The following is a 26,178-nucleotide window of genomic DNA, read 5'->3' as shown; positions in this document are numbered from 1 at the left end:
TAATGAATGGTTAGTATTTCCAATCATTGTTCATTTACCTTTGCATTTTAATGAACTAAAAAAGGGACAAGGGTTCATAAAGTTCTCTTCCAGCTGTCATCTAGAATGGAGACATTTCTAAAATCTTGGTATGCTAGTGTTGATATATAAGCATGTATAGATATGTGTATAAATATACCAACCCAATATACATACATGTATATATTTCAGTAAAAATATGTGTTTTTCAAGATTTAAACCTCTGAGTGTAAAATGACTCAAGCATAGTGTCAGGTTGATTGAATTTGTTAAATTGTGATTTTTCCCCCCACAAAATAGTGGAGCTGAAAATAAGTGTGTGTGTGTGTGTGTGATCTGAAGTCAGAGACCTGGAGTTTGATTCTTACTTCTTCTGTGGATTACTTTTTTGACCTTGGAGGACAAATATATTCTCTGTGTTGTAGTTTCTTTACCAATAAAATGAGTAGATTGGCGTGGCCCCTTCTAGGTCTAAATCCTATGATGTAATTTTTAAAAAATTAATTTTATAATTATAACATTTTCTTTGACAGTACATATGCATAGGTAATTTTTTTTACAACATTATCCCTTGTACTCCCTTCTGTTCCGAATTTTTCCCCTTCTTCCCTCTACCCCCTCCCCTAGATGGCAGGCATTCCCCTACATATTAAATATCTTATAGTATATCCTAGGTACAATATATATGTGCAGAACCGAATTTTGTTGTTGTTGTTGTTGCAAAGGAAGAATTGTATTTGGAAGGTAAAAATAATCTGGGAAGAAAAACAAAAAAATGCTCACAGTTTACAAATCATTTCCCAGTATTCCTTTTCTGGATGTAGCTGATTCTGTCCATCATTGATCAGTTGGAATTGGATTAGCTCTTCTCTATGTTGAAGGTATCCACTTCCATCAGAATACATCCTCATACAGTCCTATGATGTAATCTTAACTCTCATTTTATAAATAAATAAAATTAATTCCAAAGTAGTGAAGAGATGGCCCACACTCACGTATCAATCAGTAATAAAACCCAGGACTCCTGCACCTCAAGACCCCTGAGGTAAGAGGAGATAGATGAATGGAAACAAGAACTGATATTCAGCCTTAAAGAGATTTATTTGCATTCACTACATCATAGCAGACTTGAGGTGAAAAGCCCAACAGATAGTCCTAAAGACTCTAGCTAAAGCCTCAAATCTGGTAGCAGAGATGCTCTACTATCAAGTTCCCAGTGGAGGGTGGCTGACAGAAACCACATACTATGTAATACTATAGGCAGCAGTGCCAGTAGTGCATGATGATACAGCTAAATGACAGAGGCAGCAATTCTTTAGCAGAATTCACCAGAGATCTGAGCTTTTCATCTGCTTTAGACATACATGTTCTCCTGTTTGTGCCTCATCACAATGTACCCACACTTTAAAAATCCCAAAGCCCTCTGTAATACTATGAGTTTTTCTCAGGTCTCATTTGACCTGACCTCTCAGGTTTTGGACACATTTACACACTCATCTCCATGAATACTTCTCCCTAGGCTTCCATGCTGCTGCTCTCTCTTGGTTTGCCTCCTCCTCCTCCCATTCCTTCTCACTCACCTTTGTTGGATTATCATCTTTCTATTGGCAGATTCTATGATCCCATGACAGCTCCTGATGCTCCATTCTGACCCTTCTCTTTTCTTGGTGATTTATCAATTCCCATGGATTTAATGATCATTTCTACGAAGATTATCTTTATCTCTAAGCCTCATTTCCTCTTCTGAACTCCAATTCCACATCATAGACTACCTACTGAACATCTCTTAAGGACAGCTAGGTGTGTAGGAAAGAGAACATTTGGGCTTTGTGAGTTCAAATCTGGCCTCAGATACTTAATAACCTGGACAAATCACTTAATTCTATTTGCTGCACTTTCCTTATTTATAAAATGATTTGGAGAAATAAATGGCTAACCATTCTAGCATCTTTGCCATGAAAATCCCAAGGAGAACATGAAGACCTAGAAACTTAATTAGAGACTGAACAACTAAACATCTTTATTTGAATATTCTATATATGTCGCAAATTCAATAGATTGACTATCAATTTCAGTTTTCTTCAAAACCTGTCTCTCTTCCAAACTTTTCTGTTGACTATAATACTATTCTTCTAGTCAATTATATTCCCATCTTTGGCAATGTCCATGACATTTCCTTCTCCATGTCCCTTATTCAACCAATTGCCAAATCTTGTTTACCTCTATAATATATTCATCCCCTGCTCTTTACTGACATAGCTTCTATCTTGGTTTATGTCAGGGTATGCGGTCAATGTTTAGCAACTCATTATCTGGAAAAAATATACATGATATACTTTTAAAGGGCAGGGACTGTTTTAGTTTCTAGCACAGTACCTCACATGTAGCAAATACAACATTAATAAGTGCTTAATAAATTGAATGGAATTGGTGTTTATTATTATTAATATATCTCGAGTATGGTTTGAATTCCTAAAGGTTTTGAAGTCCTATGGTTTTGGATTTCCTAAAGGAAGGAACATGAACTAAGTGACCCTCAAGGTTTCTTAGCATGAGGATTCTTTGATTCTTGCTCTTGAGATTTACTTAAGGGGGGGGGAAATTGCTCTTTTGCTATACATAAAGACATTCACAGTTTAACCAAATTAGAGGTTACATTAACCTCATGAAGACATTAATATTAGAGAAAGAGAATAAGAATACCTCGGAGCATTTCATTAGATCTAATTAAGGGAATGTTAGCAGTACAAATGAGAAGGTCTGCCTGCATGTTGGATGTGTGGGTAGCACCTGACTTTATTCAGAACTAGAGTTCCCATGAATGGTCGGCTTAAGATTCCTATACACTAGGGGCCCTAATTTATTATAGAGCTCCTTAGTTAGGATCTTTTTTTTTTTAAGTTAAAGTTGCTAAATACAAGTGGAAATATGAAATAAAGATGAAGGATAAATTCAACTTATGATAAAACATAAGAATTAATTTTAAAAATAAGTGTGATACTCATCTTGATACAGAATTTATATAGGCTCTGAGAGCTTCAAAGGAGGTAAATGGCAGAAGTTTGTCCATGACCTATAAAGACATCACTCAAAATGGTTCCTCAAGGGATAATGGAACACCGGATATATGGTATTAATGCTTCTGATCCACAGTTGGGGAATGGAACTCTCCCTTTTTAGATTTTCCTAAGGCACTTTGCCTAACTCCATCCTTTGTCTCAATCATATTTTAACTTACATTATATTTATTTGGGCATATGTTGTATTCAAGGGTGTTGTGAAGCTCAAATGAAATAAATGGATAGAAAGTGTTTTGCAAACTTTAAAGCATTATATAAATGATAGCTGTTGTTTTTGCTATTATTGTCATTAATCTACCATCATCAGGCCTCTGAATCTCCTCCTGTGCATCTTCTGAGCTCAAACAACATTTATGGAATAATATAGGGGGGGTACTAGTAAATGTCTCTAACAATTGGGTTGGGGTAAGAGGAGGGTGACATATGCATGAAAACCATCTGTATTATTAACACTTTAAATTTTCAAAATCAGCAAAACAATAAACCAAGCCCAGATTTATAGGACTATTGTTTTTAAGGTGTAACTGATCACAGTGAAAATTTAATAGTTGATCAACTCATCCTTGAGCTGGCTTCATTTATCCCTGGTTGTATCCTTCCTAAGAAACTGTTATGTGCTTAAGGAAAGGGACTGTGTCATTTGGATCTGTATCCAGACAGATTCAAAGCCATAGACACATAATTACAAAGACAAGGTAAAATATTTGTTGCTATTAAAAAATTCTCCTTCTTAAACTAATTATAATAATAATTATCCTAAATGATAAGTGCATGAGGTCAACAACTCTGTCTTCTTCATTTTTGTATTTTTTGCACTTAGTGCAGTGTCTGATGATGGCAGATGCTCAATAAATGTTTCTCCACTGAATGCTCATCAGCAGAATGTTAATGAGGGACAACATGCTACGTTAGATAAAGAGCTGGCCATTGAATCATGAAGACCTGAGTTCGACTCCTATCTCTGACACAGATAAGTCACTTCTTAAGCAAGTCACGACCTCTAAGGATCCCATGCAAGGCTGTGACATAGATGAATTGCTGATCTGCTTTCGAAGGGTCAACATGGTATACTAGATAAGGAGCTGGACACTGAGTCATGAAGATCTGAGTTCTACTCCTATTTCTGAACACATACAAGTCACTTCTTGGGCAAATCACTGACCTCTGAGTCACAAGCCTCTCAGATGAGTTGTTGATCTGCTTTGGAAGAAAGAGCTCTCTTGCTAAGAATTCTATATAATAATATAAAATATTATCCAAAGAAAGAATATTTCTGTTTTGATTTAGGCCTGTGATTACAGGCCTAAATCAAAACAGAAATATTCTTTCTTTGGCTAATAACAATCATTTAAACCTATGAGATTGCTAAGAATTCTATATAATAATGAAATCACAGGTCTAAATCAAAATAGAAATATTCTTTCTTTGGCTAATAACAATCATTTAAAACCCATGAGATTTTTGGGCCTATCTGATATTGCTTTTTTTTCTCCCTCTAGAACATATTTAGAACTGTATTTTCCCCATAAAAGGCACCCAATACATATTTATGGAAGGAAGTAAATGGATCTCTATATTTGTACTTTTTTATTATTCCTTGAGAATTTTGAGTGATAAGCTGTCACCATTCCCATTTTGCAGATGACAGAATTAAAATTTGGATATTAAAATCTTTGTAGGGTAGTTCATAAGCCAGTTCTGTGCCTAACAAAGAACTGGCATCACAGCTAGAGCTAAGATTCAGATTCCTAGAATTTTAGCCCTAAACCACCTTATTGCAAAAAGAAACTTTTTATTTTAAATAGCTGTGAAACACTTATGCTAATTGGTATTGCAAGGTAGCTGGCTTTTCAAACCTTTGGCTTTCTTATTAGCACATTGCAGGAAGCAAAGGCATTACTTAGGAGATGCTGCAGTGTTTTCCTGATAGCATGTCCCAGGAGTGGATGGTTTGCTGTTTCCTGTAAGGGAATAGAATTATCCCAGTGAGGCTGAGTAATTTTTTAAAAAGTCTCTTAACTGTAGTGACTTAGAGTGCACTTATTTTGTACAATCCTCAGAGACTCCTTTTTTCCTGTAAAGAGAGAAATTGGGGTAATAAAGAGAAAAAAGGAAATTAGTGATAGAGTTAACCTGTTAGGACCTCTGCTATGAATTGCACAACAGTAAGATACATTGGTAGCCTCTTGCATCATTCTTTTCCATACTGGTGCAACACTGGGCATTGTAACTAGGTATGTAACAATTCTGTCTTTGGATATTTAGGAAACATAAATGACTCATGATTGTACACCTATTGGGAGAGAGAAAGTTCTTTAACCATGACCTGGGGGATCCCAGCCCTGTTGAGGAAAGATTACTTTCCCCTCTGTGGCTCCCAGAGCTATCCTGAGCCTCCAGGGCATGAGCAAAGAATCACAATAAAAGGCAAAGAATAGAATCAACCACAAGTGTTTATGAAAAACAAGATCATGTCAGTTAAATGAAATCTTTAATGGAATAAAAGAATATTCTTAGACATGGATGCCAGTCACAGCCAGATGAATTAAAGCCTGGGAGAAGGATAAGGGCATTTCTATATAGTTTTTCTTTAGTGCTTCAGCCAGCCGAGCCAGTGCTCATGGTTTAGAGAACAAAACAAAACAGCCTAATATCACACTTCTTTCTTCTTTATCTTTTGCCTATTCAGTCTCCATGTGTCCTCTCACAAACTTAAAAAAAAAGTCTGCTATAGAATCAGGAAAATATGGTACACAATAACAGCAGTATTATGCAGTGATTGACTATGATTGACTTAGTTTTCTCATCAATAAAAAGATCCAAGGCAATTCCAAAAGATTAATGATGGAAATTGCTGTCCATATCCAGAGAAAGAAATGTGGAGTTTGAAGCAGATTAAAACATGCTTTTCACTTTTTTTGTTTTTGTTTTTTTTTGGTGACTTTTTCTTTATGATCTGTGTCATCTTTCATAATAGGACTAAAGTGGAAATATGCTAACATAATGGCACATGTATAATCTATATAATTTTGCTTTCTATCTTGGGGAAGGAGGTGGAAGGCAGGAAAGGGGGGGATGAAAAACTTTGAAATGCAAAATCTTGTAAAAAATGAATGTTGAAAACTGTTTTTACATGTAATTAGAAAAAATAAAATGCTATTTATAGAAGACAAAAAAAATCTCACCCCTTCCCCAAACCCCCATCCCCCCAAACTCTCCTGCTATAGCAGAAAACCATTCAGTCATGTGAGATGGCTTCCTCTCTTCCTGAATTAGCAAGATATTCAATTCCCAGGCTTTTTAGTGAGTTAGGTTCCCTAAAATTACAGGTAATTTTATCTTTAAGAAATTTTCTATGAAAATTCTCCTTACCTAAACAGATCAGCAAGTATTCTTTGACTCTTGCACACCTGAGTGGGGACACTGAGGTCTTAATGGCTTGCCCCTAGTCATAAAAGCAGGCTTGAACCTAGGCTTCCCTGCCCCCCACTTTGCTGCCTGTTGTTTAGCGCTTCTGATTGCATGAATTGCTGCATTTTGCTGAAAGGAGTCAGATTTGAGATTTTCTATTTACTTTGATAAGAATGCTAAATGATGCCCATTCCGAAGATTCAATTTGGAATTCTATACTTGTGGTTTATTTATTTATTATTATTATTTTTTTTTTTGCTGAGGCAATTGGGGTTAAATGACTTGCACAGGGTCACACAGCTAGGAAGAGTTAAGTGTCTGAGACCAGATTTGAATTCAGGTTGTCCTGACTTTAGGGCTGGTGCTTTAGCTGCCCCTTTATGTATCATTGGGCAAATGTGTTTTGTGACAATCCTCTGAATGAGAGAATGTCTCCTAGAAGGACATGGGGTTCCCCACTGACTCTTGACAACTCAGGGCCATATTCCCCCAGTAATAGATACAGCTATCAAAAGGGTTAAGTCTTCATCGGGGTATCTAATTTATGTCTAAGGAAGGGCTTATGGGCCAGCAAGGAATTAAGGAAAACAATCTCTTAATGAGTTTGGTTGCTGTGAATAACATGTACAACATTGGAAATCAGTTTAATGTGAAACTTATTTGTAAGCAAAGGGGAAGAGAGGGAAGTGAGAGGAGAGAGGAAAGAGGACCTGAATTACTACTTAAGCATATATTCTAACAAAGATCATAACTCTTCAAAGGGCAGTGGTGCTTTGGGGAGAACAGAGACATGGGTTCATTAAGCAGGAAGCAGGTGCTCCAAAGTGCTCTTCTGAGAATGGGCTTCTTATTCTCTGATTTTAGGTAGCCATTTTGAAGCTAACCAAGTTGCACATCAGGTACCAGGACAAAATATTATTTGGGGAGTTTGCATATCAGAAAGAAAAACAAATTAGTGGTAGATAAAACCTCTGAAAAATGTTATCGTCAGTATTTTCCCTCATGATTATGTTCTATAAACCTTTAGCCTTCCTTGGGAGAGACTAACATAGTGGTCCCAAGACCACCAGGTCCAATTTATGAGACTGACGCGCTGCCTACTGCGCTAAGAAGGCACACTAGGTCCAATTTATAACATGCAGTGATTATAAAACCATTGAACTAGAGTTGGAAGGGTCCTGAGAGGTAATTTAGTATCATCTCCCTCATTTTATGGGTGACGAAAATTGAGATAGGAAAGTGACTTGCCCAAGATCACACAAGTAATAAGTAGAAGGACTAATATTTGAATTCACTTTCTTAAAAGTGATATTCTTTCCAAAGTCTCCTTCTCCAATCTGGGCCTCAGTTTATTTGTTTATCAAGAATTAGGACTAGGCTCCCTTTGACTATAAGGTTACATATGAAAAGCAGACGTGTGCTTTTCTCTGCCCATACAGCCTTGGACTCTTGGCAGCTAGATTTGTTTAGCCTGTAGAGTTTGTCTCAACTCTAGCCTCTGGTACTTAAGCAGTAGGGTATATGACAGTTAAACACTTTTCTTGGTTCTCTTGTTTTGTCTCCTAATTCCAAATCACTGGGATTATTGGCTCCATTCTCCTACTGTTAGGGGGATATCCAAAATATTGGCCACTTGCCGGTTTGGGCCCTTAAAATCTGGTTGAAATCTATGCTTCTCTTATCTATTGATTTTAGACAGATGACAAGGTCTTGTATTTTATTGGTTAATTGTACCTGTAGTCCTTTTGCTAATTATAGATGATTTTCATCCTACCTCATTTGTTTGTAAAGGGCATAAATGATGTTTACATGTCCTTTATTCAGATGACAGCACATTTTCTTTAGAAAGTACAATCCCGGGGCAGCTGGATATCCCAGTAGATAGAGCACTAGGCCTGAAGTCAGGAGGGCCTGTCTCAGATACTTAACACTTCCTAGCTGTGTGACCCTGGGCACTTAACCCCAATTTCCTCAGCAAAAAAAAAAAAAAAAGAAAGTACAACCCCCAGAACTCTGTAAAAGTTCCAGCAGGCAATATCACCTACAAATTCTTGAATGAAGTGAATAGAAGGATGAAGGCTGAAGAGAAAATGGGAGAAGAGTAGGAGGGTGGGAAGAAAATGGCTTGGCATCTAACAGCTTTTCTACTGGGTTATAATTCCTCCTACAAGGGTCTGCTGACAATGAAGTATTTACTTACAATGGTTTCTAATTGGTACAGTAGACGTGATAAATGGCTGGAATGTTCTTCATACTTCCCTTTTCTTGTTGACTCTTCCCTTCTTTGTCTACTTATCCTTTAAAGGCTAATGGAATAGCTACTTCTGCAATTAAACCTTCCTCGTTTCTTTCTTCCCATGCCCTGAATCTCTATGTCAGTAAAGACTTTACCTCTCTCCTGACATAGCCTTTTGCATTACAACTCTCTAATGATGAACTTATCATATGTTAGGCTGTGTGCATGTCTTATTGTCCATTCCTCCTCTTCCTATTGGACTATTAGAGTAGGCTTTTACTTTGTCTATCTCCCTCTCTCAAGCTTTTTAAAAATTCTAATTCATCTTCCACTCAGTAATCCAAGTGGTTTTTCCTAAAATGGAGGTCTGGTAATGTTTCCTCTCCTTTCCAGTTGCCTCCATCCATTACAGGCTCAAATATAAGAAGCTCCATTTGCCACTTAGGGCCCTTCACAGCCTAGCTTCTTCCTCCCTTTCCAGTATTCTTACACTTTATTTCTCTCCCTAATCAATATAAAATACTACATTGGCCTATGTGCTGTTCCTCAGATATGACCACTTCATCTCCCAGTTCTATGTTTTTGTACTGGCTATCTGTCATGTCTAGAATTCTCTCCCTCCTTTCCTTCACATCCCTGGATTTTTTTCAAGACTCAGCTCAATGTCCATTTTCTGAAAGGGACCTCTTCTATGAGCACGATCCCATCCCCATCTTGATCTCTATCTACTGAGATCACCTTCCATTTATTTTTATATGTATAAATATATGTTGTCTCCTCCATTAGAACATAAGTTTCTTGAGGGTAGAGGCTTTTAAAAAATCTTTTATTGAGTCCTCAGCTCTTAGCACAGTGATTGGCACATAGTAAGTGCTTAGTAAATTCTTGTTGATTGAGATCCATGAGGCTTTTCTAAACTTCTCCATCTTATTTAGCACATAACAAGTTTCTCTGCAAATAGTAGATGCTTCATATAATCTAATGAATTGAAATATTATCCCTTTCCTGATGGTTCCGGGGGAGCCATCATCTGTCCCATTATTATCATATGAACTGATATAAAGTGAAAAAGGGAGAAATCTTAAAAACTCCAAAGGGGAACAAAAAAGTCGGACAAAACTGAATAATAAAAGTAGGGGAAAGGGAGCAACCTTAGAAAGGAAAAGTAGAAAGCAGAAGAATTGATCCATTTTTAAGTACTTAACCTCTTGGTATGTTCATTCCCATGCTGGATTTCATTCCCATATAAGATTTCACTTTTTCAGAGCTCAGGATTCTTCCAATGTGAAACCTATTTGGGTGGAAGAAAAGGACCCCTTTGCACAGTATCTCAAATGAGTCCATTCTATTGCCTCAGGGAAGTATTATATTAAGAGACTTGGGAGGGAAGGTGATGAGAAAGGGATATGATGGTATCTTCAAGGAAAAGATAAAAGAAGAAAGATTCCAGAGATAAAGAACATTTCTAGTATCCTAGATTTTAAGAACTAATAAAAGTTTCAGAAAAACTCATCTGTTCCATTGTGGAAAGCTGAAATAGGAGCAGGGCAAATATATAAAATTTGAATGTAGTTTATTTATTAAAACACTGCTTGAAACCAATTGAATGATTATAAAAATTGTTTTGGTTTGTATAAATCCCCTTTATTTAAAAAACCTAACAATACCTGCAAGGATCTAATTAGATAATACCCATGAAAACTCTCTGCAATTAAAAATATATCACATGGAAGGCAATATTGTTTTAATGTTATAAAAGCTTTCCTATTAAACAGACATATGCAGCATCTAGTTGTGCATTATTTTCATGATCAAGCAAATTTTACACATTTTCCTGTGTAAGAGGTAAACATTTTTTCATTTTGTGATTGAGTTGAACAAGTTAAGAAATGTTACTTAACAATTGGGGTAACTGTTAATAGATGCATTGCTCTTGTATCTTTTGATGGGATGATTGTATTTGCTCTTGATTGTTTGTAAATGGTATGGCTATTTATGTCTTGGTGTATTTTATTCATATCTGACACAGGCTGTCATCAGATTGACATGTAGTAGTATATGCTACTTGACAAGTTATTCTCAGTGTTTCAATTTTAAATTTAAAAAAATGTACCTAATAGCATTTATCAGCATGCATTGTGAGGATCAAATGAAAGAACAATTGTAAAGGGCTTAGCATAGTGCCTGACACATAGAAAATGTTATACAAATTTTAGCTATTATTGTTATTTCCTTTGTCACAGAATTAATTGATGTAAACATGTTCTTCGTAGTAAACTTTGACTTTAGGATGCTTGTCAGTCTTTTAACATACAGAGTTTCAGCTTTCTCCTTGAAACCTTATGTTCAGTATGTTTTGCCTAGAGAAGACTGAAATATTTCTAAGTACCACCATCCATTGCTTCAATCTGACCTCTTGATTCAAACCTTCAGTTTCTATTCTTTCTTAGCACACATAAAGAATTTTATTGTTTTCATTGTAAAATGAAACATACTGTTGGAGATATTTCTGTTAAATGCAGTAATGTTTGAATATGCTCTTCAGTCAAGCTATGTAATTTGTTGTCGTCCATGTACATTAAGTGATTAATATGATCCTTTAGTATGCCTTCTTTTTTAACTTGAAAGCTATACTCAATTGAATTTAGGAGTAATGATAATTGATTTAAATATAGGCAGAACCATGGAAGATTTAATGACAATAAAAATAGCTAACAGTTATGTACCAGGCATAGTGCTAAGTACTTTATAATTATTGTTTATTTTCAAGATAGGTGCTATTATTATCACTATTTACAAATGAGAAAACCAAGGCAGTTTTTGTAAAATGTTAAATAACAATCATGAATATGAACTGAGTCAAAAGCTTTGTATCAATCAATAAGGACTATATAAATATTACTGTGCTTTTTGATAGATTTTAATAATCACTAAATTATTTGTGAGTTACTCTTTACATCCCTGATAATATCTGGTATAACCATTTAGTTTCTCAACAAGAAAGGATAAATCACTTTTTAAAAAAATATGTGTTTATATATTTCAAAACCTATGCACATATAATTTTTCAACATTGCAAAACCTTGTGTTTCAAATTTCCCCCTTTTTTCTCTCCATCCCCTCCCCTAGATGATGAGTAATCTATGTTAAGCATGTTAAAATATATGTTAAATTCAATATATGTAAACATATTTATACAATTATCTTGCTACACAGGAGAATCAGATCAAAAGAGGAAAAATTGTTGTGGTCTATACTTAATTCCCACAGTCCTCTCTCTGGATGGAGATGACTCTCTTCATCACAAGATCATTGGAACTGGCCTCAATCATCTCATTATTGAAGAGAGCCACGATCATCGTATAATCTTTCTGTTTCTATCTGCTCATTTCACTTAGCATCATGTGAAGTCTGAGCTAGCTCCCTGAAGGATTCAGAATCAGCCAGAGTCAGGATAAGCAAAAGTTCTTGCCTCACGTTGGGGGCCAAAATGTAATGTTCTGTTGTCTCTCAATTGTGATCATTCTCTGGGAGCAGGTTTCTTGGGGAGCTTTTGGAAGCAGCTTTCATTTCAGTTCAGTAAACACCACAAGTGTAGTCAAGGATTAAGGTCCAAATCCTTTATTTCTCTTTCCAAGTCTTATCTCCTTTTCTGGGGTTTAGCTAGATTTCTTGAGGCCTATCTATCTCCTTGGTTCTGAGAGCTTGAGCTCCCACCTTCCTTCTCTGGCTCCTGAATCTTCCCAACTCCTTTTCTTCAAAGTTCCCCTGAGAAGTCCTCTCCTCGACTGAATCCAGACCCTGAATCTCCTAGAGTGTGAGAATCAGACTCCGCCTCTGAGAGTGTGGGATTGTGGGTTTCTCACAAGTCAATCCTAGTTGTGAATCTCCCAGAAGTTCATGAGCAGGCTTTTCCTTTAGACTTGTGAATTTACTGGACTTGCGAATCCACTGAATCTCCTCCAGCTTACCCGAAGTTCCCCCCTTGACTCATTCTAGACTGACCCCTTCCAGACTCAGTGTTGGCTCCTTATATCCTCCCAAAGCGCTCGTGGGAACTCCTTACAGAACCAATGAGCTAGCTTCTTTAAAGGTGTAAACTCTTTTAAAGATATAAACTCCTTTAAAAGTGTAAACTTCTTTAAAGGTGGAAACTCTGAGCTAGAGAATTGTTAAGTACCCACTTAGCACCTTGTAAGGACCTAACAGCATCATTTCATGTAAGTCTCTCCAAGCCTCTCTGAAATCATCCTGCAGATTATTTCTTATAGAACAATAATATTCCATAGCATTCATATACCATAACTTGTTCAGCTATTCTCCAACTGATGGGCATCCACTTAGTTTCCAGTTTCTAGTCACTACAAAAAGGGCTGCCACAAAAGCTATTGCACATGTGGGTCCCTTTCCCTTCTTTAAGATCTCTTTGGGATATAAGCCCAGTGTGCTTTTTGAATGTTAACAAAGTTTGAATATTTTGCAAAATGAACAAAAGTACACAATGGCTCGAATTTGGAAAGGGTCATTGGCACTTTCATTGTTTTCTGATAAATATGGTGCTTTCTTTAAATAAAAATAGGTAAGACTGGTATCAGATAGGAAACTGGTAAAGTATTTTGCTAGTGATTCATGCACAACTTTGTGAAACACTTGTTCTAAATTGGAACTACTGCTGGTTTCAGATATTTTCCTTGATGGGATCACTCAAAATTAATTATATTAAGTTTTTGAACTTTCTCTTTTGGATTCAATTCAACTAGTGTTTTTATTTTGTTGGACTTTTTCTTAACCATATAATGACCAGAAAATTTCCATATGCTCCTCCTTTGGAAGTCATTCTTTCTTCTAATTTGTCTGCTTCTTGATTCTCTGTGGTATACTTTTTATTTGATATTGAGTCATTTATTTTGATTTTTGAGTTATCTTGCTGTTTTTTTAAATGACTTTAACCTTTTTGTTTTTGTGTTTAATTGTTGTTTAATGTTATCAAGAATTCCCAATATCCTTTTGTTTTTTGGATTCCAGTCCATGTGTTTCTTGTTGAGTGCTTTTAATTAGATGATATGGTATTCAAGTTTCTTCTTTGCATAACAATTAGATATTGATATAAGTTGATCTGTTTTGTTAGGTCTTCAATAGTTTTCTCAAGTCATTTCTGGCATGGTAGTGTTTGTTACTTGTCCTAAAAATATTCCTAGATCTATATTTCTTCTTATGGTGTTTACCATGCTAATAGCTATAATTGTGTTGAACTGTTATATGCAGGTCCTGAAATTTAAAAAAAAATCTTCTGTCAAATATTTTGAAAGAATGCAAAAAAAATTTCTCAGATTTGGTATAGTTTATGATTCTTAAACATTTGTGTGTGTATGTGTATATGTGTGTATGTGTATGGTGAACATGTTAGGCAATCTGATTAAAAACCTATAGACTCCTTTTCAGAATAATGTTTTTATTGCTTATTAATAATTTAACAAAATGTTAAATTTCAGTTGAAGGAGAGTGAAAACAAAAATGTAATTTTTTTCTCATCCAAATTCACAGCCCTTGAAATCTATCCACATGGACTCATGTTAAAGATATGTGGAATAATTAGATTGAAATTCCATTGTAAAATTGTGCCTACCCTTTCAAAATCGTTTGACATTGACATTTTAAAAAAAACCCACATCTTTCATTATTAGGTAATATTTCAGAGGTTGCCTTACGATTCTTCAGTTTTTATCACATTTGATCTCATTTCATCCAATTTTGTTTTAGAAAAAAAAGTTATTTCTTACAATTGCTTTGCATGTATCTTTATTATGTAATACTCTGATATGTGTACTCTTTGTGAGTAACATCCTCCTCCTTCCCAAAGAAACATAATGATGGTGATTTGAGATGCCTCAGACTTTGCTGGGGTTGGGAAGGCATACATATTGCTCCATAGTGAAGAAATGATATCTCAGGAATTTTACAATGGACACATTTTAAAACATTTTATGCACAATCTTAAAACAAGCCTTATTTCCATTCAGGTCGGGCTCCTCCAACCCCTTTTCCCTCCCTCAAGAAAAAGAGACAAGGCATAAAGATGAAAACAAATCCTATTACTGAAGCTTCCTTGAATTTCAAAGAAATTCTCAGGGCTCACTGAAGAAGATGCATTTCTGAGAAAAAAAAATACCCCAGTATAATCTGAGATGTGAAACATAGTTTTTACATCTGGGACAAGTGACAGAGATGGAATGAAATAAAGTATGAAGCAAAAATTATCTGAAGCACAGGGCAACAGAAGCTTAACATGGAGTTCTTTTTGTTTTAAATAGTATTTTTCCCAATTACATGTAAAGATAATTTTCAACATTTATTTTTTTATAAGATTTTGTGTTCCAATTTTTCTTCTTCTCTTTTTTCCCTCCTCCTCCCCAAAGTGATAAGTAATCTGATATAGGTTATACATATTCAATCATGTAAAACATATTTCCATATAAATTTGAAAGAAACAGAACAAAAGGAAAAAATAAGCCATTGGAAAAAAAACCTAAAGAAATTGAAAATAGTATGCTTTTATTTGCATTCAGACTTGATCAGTTTTTTCTCTGGATGTGGACTTTTTTATTATAGGTTTTTTGTAATTCTCTTAGATCATCATATTGCCGAGAAGAGCTAAATAAATCATATTTAGCTCTTCTCGGCAATATAATGATCATAGGCAATTATTACACAAGGTTACTGTGTGTTCTCCTGGTTCTACTCACTTCTCAACATCAGTTAATGTAGGTTTTTCAAGGTTTTTCTAAATCTTCCTGCTCATAATTTCTGATAACCCAATAGTATTCCATTACATTCATATAACACAATTTGTTCAGCCATTCCTCAATTGATAAGGATCCCTTTGATTTCAAGTTCTTTGCCACCACAAAAAGAACCACTATAAATATTTGTGTACATGTAGGTCCTTTTCTCTTTTTAATGATTTCTTTGAAATACAGCTTTACTAGTGGTATTACAGAATCAAAGGGTATATATAGGTTGATTGCCCTTTGGGTATATTAATGTGGAATTCTTAACCTGGGCTCTATCAACTTGTTTTTGTTTTTTAATACTCTTTAAAATGTATTCACTACAACTGGTTTTCTCTGTAATCTTATATACTTTATCTTAAGCATTTAGAAACATTGCTAAGAAGTCCTTAGGCTTTTCAAAGTGCCAAAGAAATCCACAACACAAAAAAGGGTGAAAACCCTTGGAAGGGAGGGAATTCATTTTGGGATAGCCTGAAGTTTCTAAGTTGTTTAAGTGGAAAGAAGCCCATGCTGGAGAAAAATAATCCCCATGGGGGAAAATATCTCACCATGGGATAAGCAATAACTCTGAGTGATATCTCTATTGTACCTATTATTGCTATGATATTTATTATTGCACCATGCTTATTTTCATTCATCTCTCTTATTTTTTTTTTCAGTGCTACTTTGGACCTTTCTATAACTCACTGCAGTGTAGGATTTTAATGAGTTTGGTCAGTCTGAGATTGTTCGAGAGGATTTATTACCCAGAGTTCCAAAATGATTTTTTATTCCATTTTATTTTGCTTGTAACTGAGCTCCTGGGGCCAATGGTAAGATAAACCCTAGTGTATTTTAATGATAAATAATATCATAGAGAAACATGCAGACATCAGTGGGATCTGGATCCTGAAAACTTTTTGTTTATTCTTCTTTGCATGAAATTTTGTGCACATCCATGTCAGAGAGATAATTTGTCTACAAGGCAGGGAACTCAGTTATAGAGAAGTCAAGAACCAAAATTAGAGAACAGATAAAACTAATCCAATATGGTACCATTGGAAAACTGTTGAACTGTGTCTGAAGCAGTTAATTACTTTTCTATGACTTTATTATACTCTCCAGAATCAGGAGAAGTATTTCTCTATTACCATTGTTCCCTTATCTCATTTTTGCTCCTTAGAACTCTGAGCTCTCTTCAAGACTTGGAGGATCATAGTACATATCTTTTCCTGACCCCTCACTGTTTCTTATAATCTCTTCCTCACATTGTCATAGATATTCTTATGTATATACAAGTTTCATTCCACCCTAGTAGAAAGTAAACTCCTTGAAAGAAGAGCTGTTTTCCATTTTGTCTTTATATCTCTAGTCTTCAATATCCAGAAGGCATTGAGACTTGTTAAAGGATGGGGACAATGCCACAAATTGTATCCTGTGCATTTGCTTTATGCATTTGTTTGTTCATTCTACAAGCATGTTATTAAACAAGAAAAGCAACATGATATAGTGGGAAGATTGTTGATTTGGAGTTCCTGTATATCTTTGAGCAAGTCACTTATCCTGACAGGGTTTTTTGTTTGTTTGTTTGTTTGTTTTTTTGTTTGTTTGTTTTTGTTTTTGTTTTTGTCTGGAATAAGGAAGCAGTATGACCTTGAATAGGTCATTTACCCTCAGATATCTCAAATGCAAAATGGGGATCATCTTAATCTTACTTCTCAGGGTTGTTGTGAGAATTAAATGAGATGATATTTATAAAGCATTTAGATGCTTAATAAATGTTTGTTCCCTTCCTTCCTTTGCCTATCTCAATCTATGATTCTAAGATCTCAACTCTTACCAAATGACAGTCACTGATTATGGATATGATCTCAGACTTTTACCATATGATAATCACTGACTATAGATAGATATGATCTCAAACATTTACCAAATGATAATCACTGATTATGGTTTTGAAAGCCAAATTCACGGTCTCTGTTCTAAAAGAACTTGCATTGTATTGATAATATAAGAATTGTGGGAGTCCTTTTAGTTTTACCCAACACAATAATGAATTGAATATATATGTTACATCCCTGAAATAAAAAACAACAACAACAAAACCCCCCAAAAACTGTTCTCTTTGTGCCCAACCCATTATTGGAAAGTTATTTAAAGCCTACTTTAAGACCACTGTGACTATTGGCTTGGGGTTTGATATACAAGATAAATAAGTAGTCTGTAGTAGACTCACTGATTTTGCCTTTCTAACTTCTCAAAGCTCATTTTCAGTGTCTTTATGTTTTATAGGGCAGTGAGGTGGTACAGGAGATAGCATATTAGGTATGGGGTTAAGAAAACCTAAGATCAAATCCTACCTCAGACACTTACCAGCTGTGTGACTCTGGACAAATCACTTTACCTTGTTTGCCTCAACTTCCTCATCTATAAAATGAGCAGGAGAAAGACAAATGGCAAACCACTCCAATATCTTTATCAAGAAAACCACAAATGAGATTACAAAGTATCAGATATGACTGAACAACCAACATGTTTTATAAGTACTCCTTGATAGATTTTTATTCACACTTACATTACTAATAAATCTTTCTAAATGTGTTGATATTTTAGTTTGTTATGAGAGAAATTTAATATTTTTCTGAATTTGAGCAAGGCAATTTCAGTTGATTTGAAAATGAATAACTTCCTTCAAACAGGATTTTTTTAAATCAGTGAATATAATTTAGGGTTAGAGAGTGTGTATATTTTCTTTGTTTTGCTTTAAAAATTTCATGCCAACATAAGAATAATAATAATAACAATAATATTGTTGTTATCAAGAAAAGAAAAAAACATAAAATTTTCTTTGAGATATTTCACCTCAGCTTGATGAATATTTAGATGATGAATGAATAATATGCTTTTTAGTGCTAAAGGTACATTGTACCAATATATTTTGTTTCCTTTTGGCTGGATCATGGAATACCAGACTTAGAAGGGACTTCAAAGATTTTCCAAGTTGATGATCTTCTACAACAGGGATTCTTAACCTTATTCTGTTTCATGGTCCCTTTTTAAGTCAAGTTAAGCTTTCAAACCCCTTCTCAGAATAATATTTTTAAATGTATAAATTGAAATGCATAGAATTGCAAAGGAAACTATTTTTTGAAATGATTATCAAAATACTTTTTTAAAAAAGTATATGGATCTAAGGTTAAAAACTCTGCTGTAATCCAATCCTTTTATTTTACAAATGAGTGATTTAAGGCCCAGAGATATTAAATGACTTGTCCAGTGTTACATGGGCAATAAATGGTGAAGTTGATATTCAGATAAAGATCTTTGGACTCCTTGAGTTCAGCATTGGAAATTATATTTTTTTATTCTCTCTATTTAGCTGCTCCCTCAAAACACATTAGTTAAAGCTAGATAGTGAAAGATCCAGATCTAGAACCCAGGTCTCTTCTTACTTTTTATCATTCTGAGGGTGAAGAGCTTTGTAAGCACTTTACACAAGCTCTTTGCAGTTTCATGGCTTTAGATGCATTCCTAGCTTAAGATGACGCATGCTACATATGTGAATTGTGAGACTCAGGTGATTGAAGAGAACATTGAAAAAAAGTCAGCTCAAATTTATGTCTACTACTTGAAAAATAAGTCTATATGTGTCCTACCACTAATGTAATAACATCATCGTCTATGGAGAATAGTTTATTATCCTTACAAATTGTAAATCTATACTTGGAAAAGAAATACTAAAGTAGAGTTAGTGGCAGTAGATTATAGCTTGGTAATATTGTCACAATAGTTTTCAGCAATAGAAATTACAAAAAGAGAAATACTTCCTAACAATTAAAGCTATCTAATATTGGAAAAATTAGATTTGAACTGGCAAAAAAAACCCCAAACCTATAAAAGAAACAAAAAAACCCCAACAAAAAAAGAAACATTTTGTCCAAGAAAGCAAAAATATTTTGGAAACATTTAAAGCTCATTTTTAGTCACATTTTAGTCACACATATTAAGAAGCACTATGAATCCAGCTTAAAATCCTTCTCATATTTTCTCCTTTTGGAAAGTGGGAAGAACAAAAATGAAAGTCTTCCTTTGAAATGAAGAAGACATAGCTCTCGTCTAGATAAGATCATCTTCCCCCTGTAGTGACTGATGTTATGATCTAGCTAAAAACTGTGGCCCAGGGAGGATCTTCATAGTAACTATTATGGAGTAGTGCTGTATTTTAATATATTGTGATATTTTTCTTTTTAAATATTCCTATGTTATCTGAAATCTTGGAGAGGAGTCATCTTGGAGGGAAAGGGAAAGTGATGCCAGTTTGGACAGCTCTCTAAGGCAAAAATGATTTAGCTATAGACTAAATTCAATAAAAAAGTACTTCAGGCAGACTTAAACCTAAATCATAGAGTATATTACTAGTTTTAATATTTTTCTTTGACAATACCCTGGATGTTCATAGCTCTTTATAATTACAATGCATTTATATAAACTCCTGTAAGGAAAACATAACAGTGATTGTCCCTATTTGATGAATTAGTCTCCCATGACAGATGAAGTTGAGTTTCAGAGACTGGTAATAGGTGATACAGACAAGAAAGTTAGGACATGTAGAATACAAAGTCTCTGGCGTAGAGATATAACCCTTCTCCTACTTTATCATACTGCCCACCTTTATTTCAGCTGTGATGCTAAAAGTTTAATCTACATTTACTTATAGAAAGATACTATGCATGTATAAATGCAAATGGATGGCATGAAGCAGGTGTGACCATAAAAGCTGCTTAATTTCAGTTAATCTAATTACCTCTGTCAAGATTCATCCTCTTTATTTATTCATTTCTTCAGTTAGCAGGTCTTTGGTGGGATTTGAAACCGACTAAATGTGGATTATCTAGGTCTTAGGTGGAGCTAGCAATCATAAATTGAAACTCTACTCCTTCATTAAATCAATTGAAGACAGAGAACAAGGAATTCAATGTGTAAAATATTTGTCTCTTGTTCCCTAAGAGACAATTGGAAATAACTACCTGAAAACTCTCCAAAGCATGATGACAAGAAGCAAATATAGTTGAATAGGTCAAGTTTATTTCCCTGAACACACATACATGCACATGCACACAAACACATATACACACACAGTCTTTCTCTCTCAAAAGAGGGTGTACATATAGGATGCTTCCTAATTTTTCTAGCACTATACATCTTTTTTATTGAAATGACTTCATTTTAGTAATTGTCATGGATATTTAATAGCCTCACTTCATTATTAATGTTTCTGCTATGATTCTTTTTCTACAGCAAATCTTTATATAAGGTACTAAGTATGAGTTTTATCTGTTTTCTGAATCAATTCATCAATAAATATTTATTAAATATCTACTATCTGCCAGGCATTGTGCTAAAAGCTAGAGATAGAAAGAAAGGTAAAAAATAGTTCCTGTTCTAGAAGAACTTACAATCTAATCCAGGAGTCTATATGCAAGTAAATAAATGTGAATAAACAAGCTAAATTAATAGCTCTGAGGTCAAAGAATAAGTCCACCTATATTCAGAGAGGCTGATCACCAGGTCCTTTCTTAAATTGTAGAAGGATTGTGACATGGGGAAAATAGTATGTAAAACAACAACAAAAAATAAAATCTTTGAAGTGTTGATAAACAAAATAAGCATGGTATCCTAACTAGTAAAAAATAATTAGTACTTATATACAATTTTAAGATTTGCAAAACATTTTATGAAATAATTTAATTAATATTAAAATGTAAAATAATAATAATAAATAAATAAATAGATAAATAAAAAATAAAATTAATGCTCATGACAACCCCTGGGAGGTAGAAACTCTAGGATTACACAACTTATGTGTATGAGGTTGTATTTCAATTCAGGTTTTTAATTCAACTCCAAGTCTAGTCCTTTATATATTGTATCACTTAGCTATCTCATGAATATTTTCTCGTGTATAATAATAAAGTCTCGTGTATATATTGTGTAGATATATTGATTCCATACAATTGTACATTCACAGTATTACAGAGTTAGAGTTAGAAGGGATCTTAGAAAGATTAGGAATTCAAAAATGAGAAAGATTAAAGAATATGATCATAAGTGTGCTAAATGGGCAAACTTAAATTTGAAGCCAACTCTGTTTTCCAAATTCACTACTAATAGCAATATAATAAATTCCAAAGGATCATCATAATATAAATTAAAGAATTTAGTGCTAGAAGGGATCTTAGATACTAATAGGGAAAGTAACTTCTTCTATATCATGTAGGTAGCCTATAGCAAAACCAGAATCATAGAACTGAAGATTTAGAGTTAGAAGGGATATTAGGAAGTCATCACTCCAATTCCTTTGTTTTATAGATAATAAAACTAATCAGGTAGATAATAATAGAGAGATTAAGTGAACTTTCCCAAAGTTATAAGTAGCAGAGCTTAGATTTGAATCTAGCCTTCTAAAGCTAAATACATCACTTTTTCTCCTGAACTGCTAAACTTCGCTCCAAATGCAGGGCTTTCCCCCCTTCACATTATGTCATGTTATACTAAATTTGGCCTTTGGATTATTGATCTTGAAACCTTTTTTTTGGAGTACTTTCTCAAGCTTTGAACATCAAAAAATTTATAGGAATGCTATGGCTACCCATAATTCCAGGCTTCTTGGATCATTTTTTTCCTTTTCTTTTTTATGTGTCTTAAAAATCACCACTTAATCTTGGGAAAACGATTTTAGAATTCAATTAGGAAGAAACAACAACAACAACACAGAGATATACCTTATGTTTCCAAGTGTTATTTTTCTCAAGGTGAAAAAAGTTGTAAAAAGACTACAAATTAGGGAATCAGGTCATGGATAATAGAATATAAGTCCAGGGATGATTTTCCACTGAAAGATATAAATCAAGGTTTCTTGTTAGGTTTTCCCAAGAAACAAGGAGCAATTGTCAGACTCTATAGCTAAAATGATTCATAGAAATAGAAGTCAGAAGAATAGGAATAACACAAGGCTCTTTTCTAAAGAAAACACGTTTCCCCCCATTTCTAAAGCCATTCCTATGCCTTTTTAAGTTGAGGTAGAATTTAACTTGCTAATTTAGCAGAATTATAAATGGAATTAAGTTGGATGATTCAGCATATTTTGGGGAGATTCAAGTTATCCAGTTCGAATGAAATTAATCAAATAATTACCCTATCATATCAGAGATATGGCCATGACAACTCAACAGTCATTCAATTTGACTGAACAGTAATAACTTTGGATTTGTGCCCAGTTAATTCTTTGTTGAGTTTTCAGTATAATAAAATCATGTCCTTTAAATTAAGTAAAACCCCTGGGAACCTCAACAGGAAATTGGTATGGCCTTTTGACAAGAAGAAGAATATTTTTTAGTGCAGCCAAATCTCACTTTAAGTAACAAAATCATAATGACTTCCTTTACAGAGTATTTCCTCCCATGACCATAGAAACACCATGGTAATGGATAGAATGTAGGATCTGGAGTCAGGAAGATCCAAATTTGATCGTGGTCTCGGACACTTATTATGTGATCTTTGGTAAGTTGTTTAATTTCAGTTCCCTCATCTGTAAAATAGGGATAATAACAGAATAATAATTTTTTCAGGATTGTTATAAAGATAAAATATAATACTATTTGTAAAGAACTTTACATATTGCTTGGCATGTAGTCATTTTAAAATTATTTTTTAGTTGTGTCCAATACTTTGAGTGACCCAATTTTTTTCAGTGAATAAGAATCTGTTTTCCCCTTCCTCTTATCTCCCCTACCCATTCAAAAAAGAAGGAAAAACAAAACCTGAGTAACAAAGATGTGTAAGCATGCAAAAGGAACTCCTTTATTAACTTTGTTCAAAAAATAGATGGATGAACTGTGATTTAACTAGGAAATGAAACTCCTGATGAAGACATGCTCTCTATCCATGCAGACCAGAAACTTTTCTGAGATGTATGGTCTTAAGAATATCTTACTGGATCCTGAGAAGTTGAGTAACTTTTTCAGGGTCCCATGACCAGGATGTGCTAGAGTCAGAAATTCAAGCTAGGTATTTCTGGCCTCAAGGCAGACTCATCCACTGTATCATGGTTCTTTCCAGCTTTTTGACTCTAGAAATCATATGCCATTAGAACTGGAAGAGATCACCTTCCTTTTAGAGAAAATTTTAAATCCTTAAGGTAAAAATTTGAAATCTTGATAGAATAGTATTATTGTAAAGATTAGAACAGTTTTACACAGATTCTCAAGTTATGTGATTTTATATAATTGCTACTTATTTATACAGTTGCAATTTTGTGTATTCCTTGTGTTTAAAAGAGTGCTTGTCAGTACTTGAAGTGGGCAATTCCAATAAATAGTATAATTTTGATTTTCATTATTTAACTTCTAGCACTCAAGGCCCTCCATCTTCTAATGCCATTCTCTCAAACTGGAATTCTACTACATGAAATGTCCACTGGAGGCCAATTGTTTATTTAATGTTCCCTCTTTTCATCACCCTCTCAATATGAACACAGAAGTTCCTTCCCACCTTTGTTCATTCTGTATCCTTCACCTGGATCAGAGATTTTCTCCTCTTAACCATCTGAAAACCTCTACTCATTTCTAGCTCAAGTTGCACCATAAGTGTCACAGCTGGAAGGAGCCTTAGAGATGAGCAAGTCCATCTTCTTTCCTTTCTCACTTTACAGTGGAGGAACTGAGGGACAGAGAGAGGCTGTAACACTGAGTCAGTTCTCTGGACTCTCAGTCAAATGTTCTTGTATCATGGTCCATTGCCTCACCTCTTCCAGGAAGACTTTTCTATCTCATTTCATATTTCTTTCTAGTTTGTAGCAACGAATTAAATGACATTAGTTCAATTCAAGAAACATTTATTAAACATGTTCTCTGTGCAAAGCACTCTATTATAGGCTTGGGATACAAAGATAAAAACCAAACAAGTTCTTCTTCTCAAGGAACTTATATTCTACCTGATGATACAACAAACACAAGTAAAATTTTCTATAAGTATTATATGAGTATGTGTAAAATGATACAAAATAATTTCTAAAGGGAAAGAACTAAAAGTCACAATTCAGCACTGGATTATAGACTTTCTAGTATTGTTCTCTTGATATTTCAGGCTTGTATTGTCTCTCCTAATTAGACTAAGTTTATTGAAGTTAGGGAATAGGTTCAATTAAAATCAACAATCCTTTATTATACTTTTATGATGCAAAAGTAATTGGCTGTAATTCTGGGCATATACTTGGCAAATTTTAATAAATTCCTTCTGATGTTGCTTTGACTTGAAAGTCATAAATAAATATAAACATTCCATACTTCCATTATAAGTTGGTTGGAGCCTATTTGTCAGTGTTGCTACCCAGAAGTGATTGAGGCCTGACCAGAGTGGGTTTTGTTAGTGCATCAGAGCAGCAATGGGATGCTGAGCATGTACATTTTGCTGACCAGCCTTGAGAGGTCCTTACCTGTTCAGTTCCAGTTTTTTTTTAAGCAAAGGCTCTTTGCTCTCCCTTTTCAGAAAAACCTTGCACTTGGCTCACCTACTCTTAGCACTGACTTAGAATTCTTTACTGTGAGAGCCATATCTTTCCAGAGGGCACAGAAGAATCCCAGTGCAGCATAGAGCTTTTGTCCTAACAAGAACAAACTCTAAAATATCTGTTTGTCTGTTGAAGTTGGTCATGAGCCAAAGACACAGAGATAGTCTGACTACATACAGCTTTCCTTCTTTCAGTTAATTGGATCAGACTTCCAGAAGTTGTGCTGGCTGAGCTGGGGAGTTTTCTGGGTTCTTGGCTTTGAGTTTAGAGGTTCTTGACCTGTAAACTATAAGCAGCAACAACAAACATGTATTAAGTACTTACTAGGTGCCAGGCTCTATGTTAAGTGTTGGGGATGAAAAAACAAGGAAAAATATAGTGTCTGTTTATATCCACATGGAGGAAAACATCAAATAAAAGGGAGCTGACAAAGGAGGGGTACAGATGTCCCTAGATACTTTTAGAGAGTGAGGGTTAGAGCTGGGAGAGAGTGAACATGAGATTGACTTGGAGACTTCCTCAAAGGGAGGTTCTGAGGGAAATTTACTAATTAGGTGATAAGGTATCAAAATAGAGATAATATTAAATTTTTTTTGATAATTGAATTTTAATGCAATTGGTTTCAATTATTATCCTACATAATTAAAGTATTTAAATACCTTATTTTGAGAAGTGCATAGGATTGCTAAAGGAATCCATGATGTAAAAAAGGTTAAATAACCCTGCTTTAGATAAAAATCTTCCTCAAAATTCAGTCCATTAATTACCTATTGATTAGGATACAGTAAACTCAATGACTTCTTGCTTAATGGTCCATACCAAAAAGGATGGCTCCATTTATACTACCTATCTACCAAATAGACCTCTGGGGACTTGGTTCAGTCTGGGAAGGTCAACAAGATGGAGATCTTTAGACAAGGGAAGGAATAGAAAGATTCTATTCCTTGGAGAATAATTAGGGCTATTTACTCAAAGTAAAGTGATTACTGAAGCTTCTGCAGATGAAAGATGAATTTGGCTATTCTATCCTTGGTAGCTCCATATTTAAAATGGCCTCCTGACCTACATAAAGATGGTCAGCTAATAATATTTATC

At 34.5% G+C, this 26,178-nt stretch overlaps 1 long non-coding RNA gene across 3 annotated transcripts in view; it reads left to right on the top strand.

Annotated features, from left to right (window-relative positions):
- The first annotated feature begins 16,089 nt into the window (after positions 1-16,089).
- The window catches only part of LOC141551409 (uncharacterized), a 139,959-nt gene continuing 129,870 nt past the window's right edge, over positions 16,090-26,178 (top strand). For all 3 annotated transcript variants that reach the window (XR_012484866.1, XR_012484865.1, XR_012484867.1), the window contains exons 1-2: positions 16,090-16,348; positions 22,963-23,075. This is a non-coding gene — a long non-coding RNA (uncharacterized LOC141551409). The remainder of the gene's footprint in view (positions 16,349-22,962; positions 23,076-26,178) is intronic.

This window comes from Sminthopsis crassicaudata, chromosome 1 (assembly GCF_048593235.1).
Source record: "Sminthopsis crassicaudata isolate SCR6 chromosome 1, ASM4859323v1, whole genome shotgun sequence".
NCBI lineage: Eukaryota > Metazoa > Chordata > Mammalia > Dasyuromorphia > Dasyuridae > Sminthopsis > Sminthopsis crassicaudata.
Note: the sequence above shows the minus strand (reverse complement) of the source record. Positions and strands in the feature narration are given on the sequence as shown.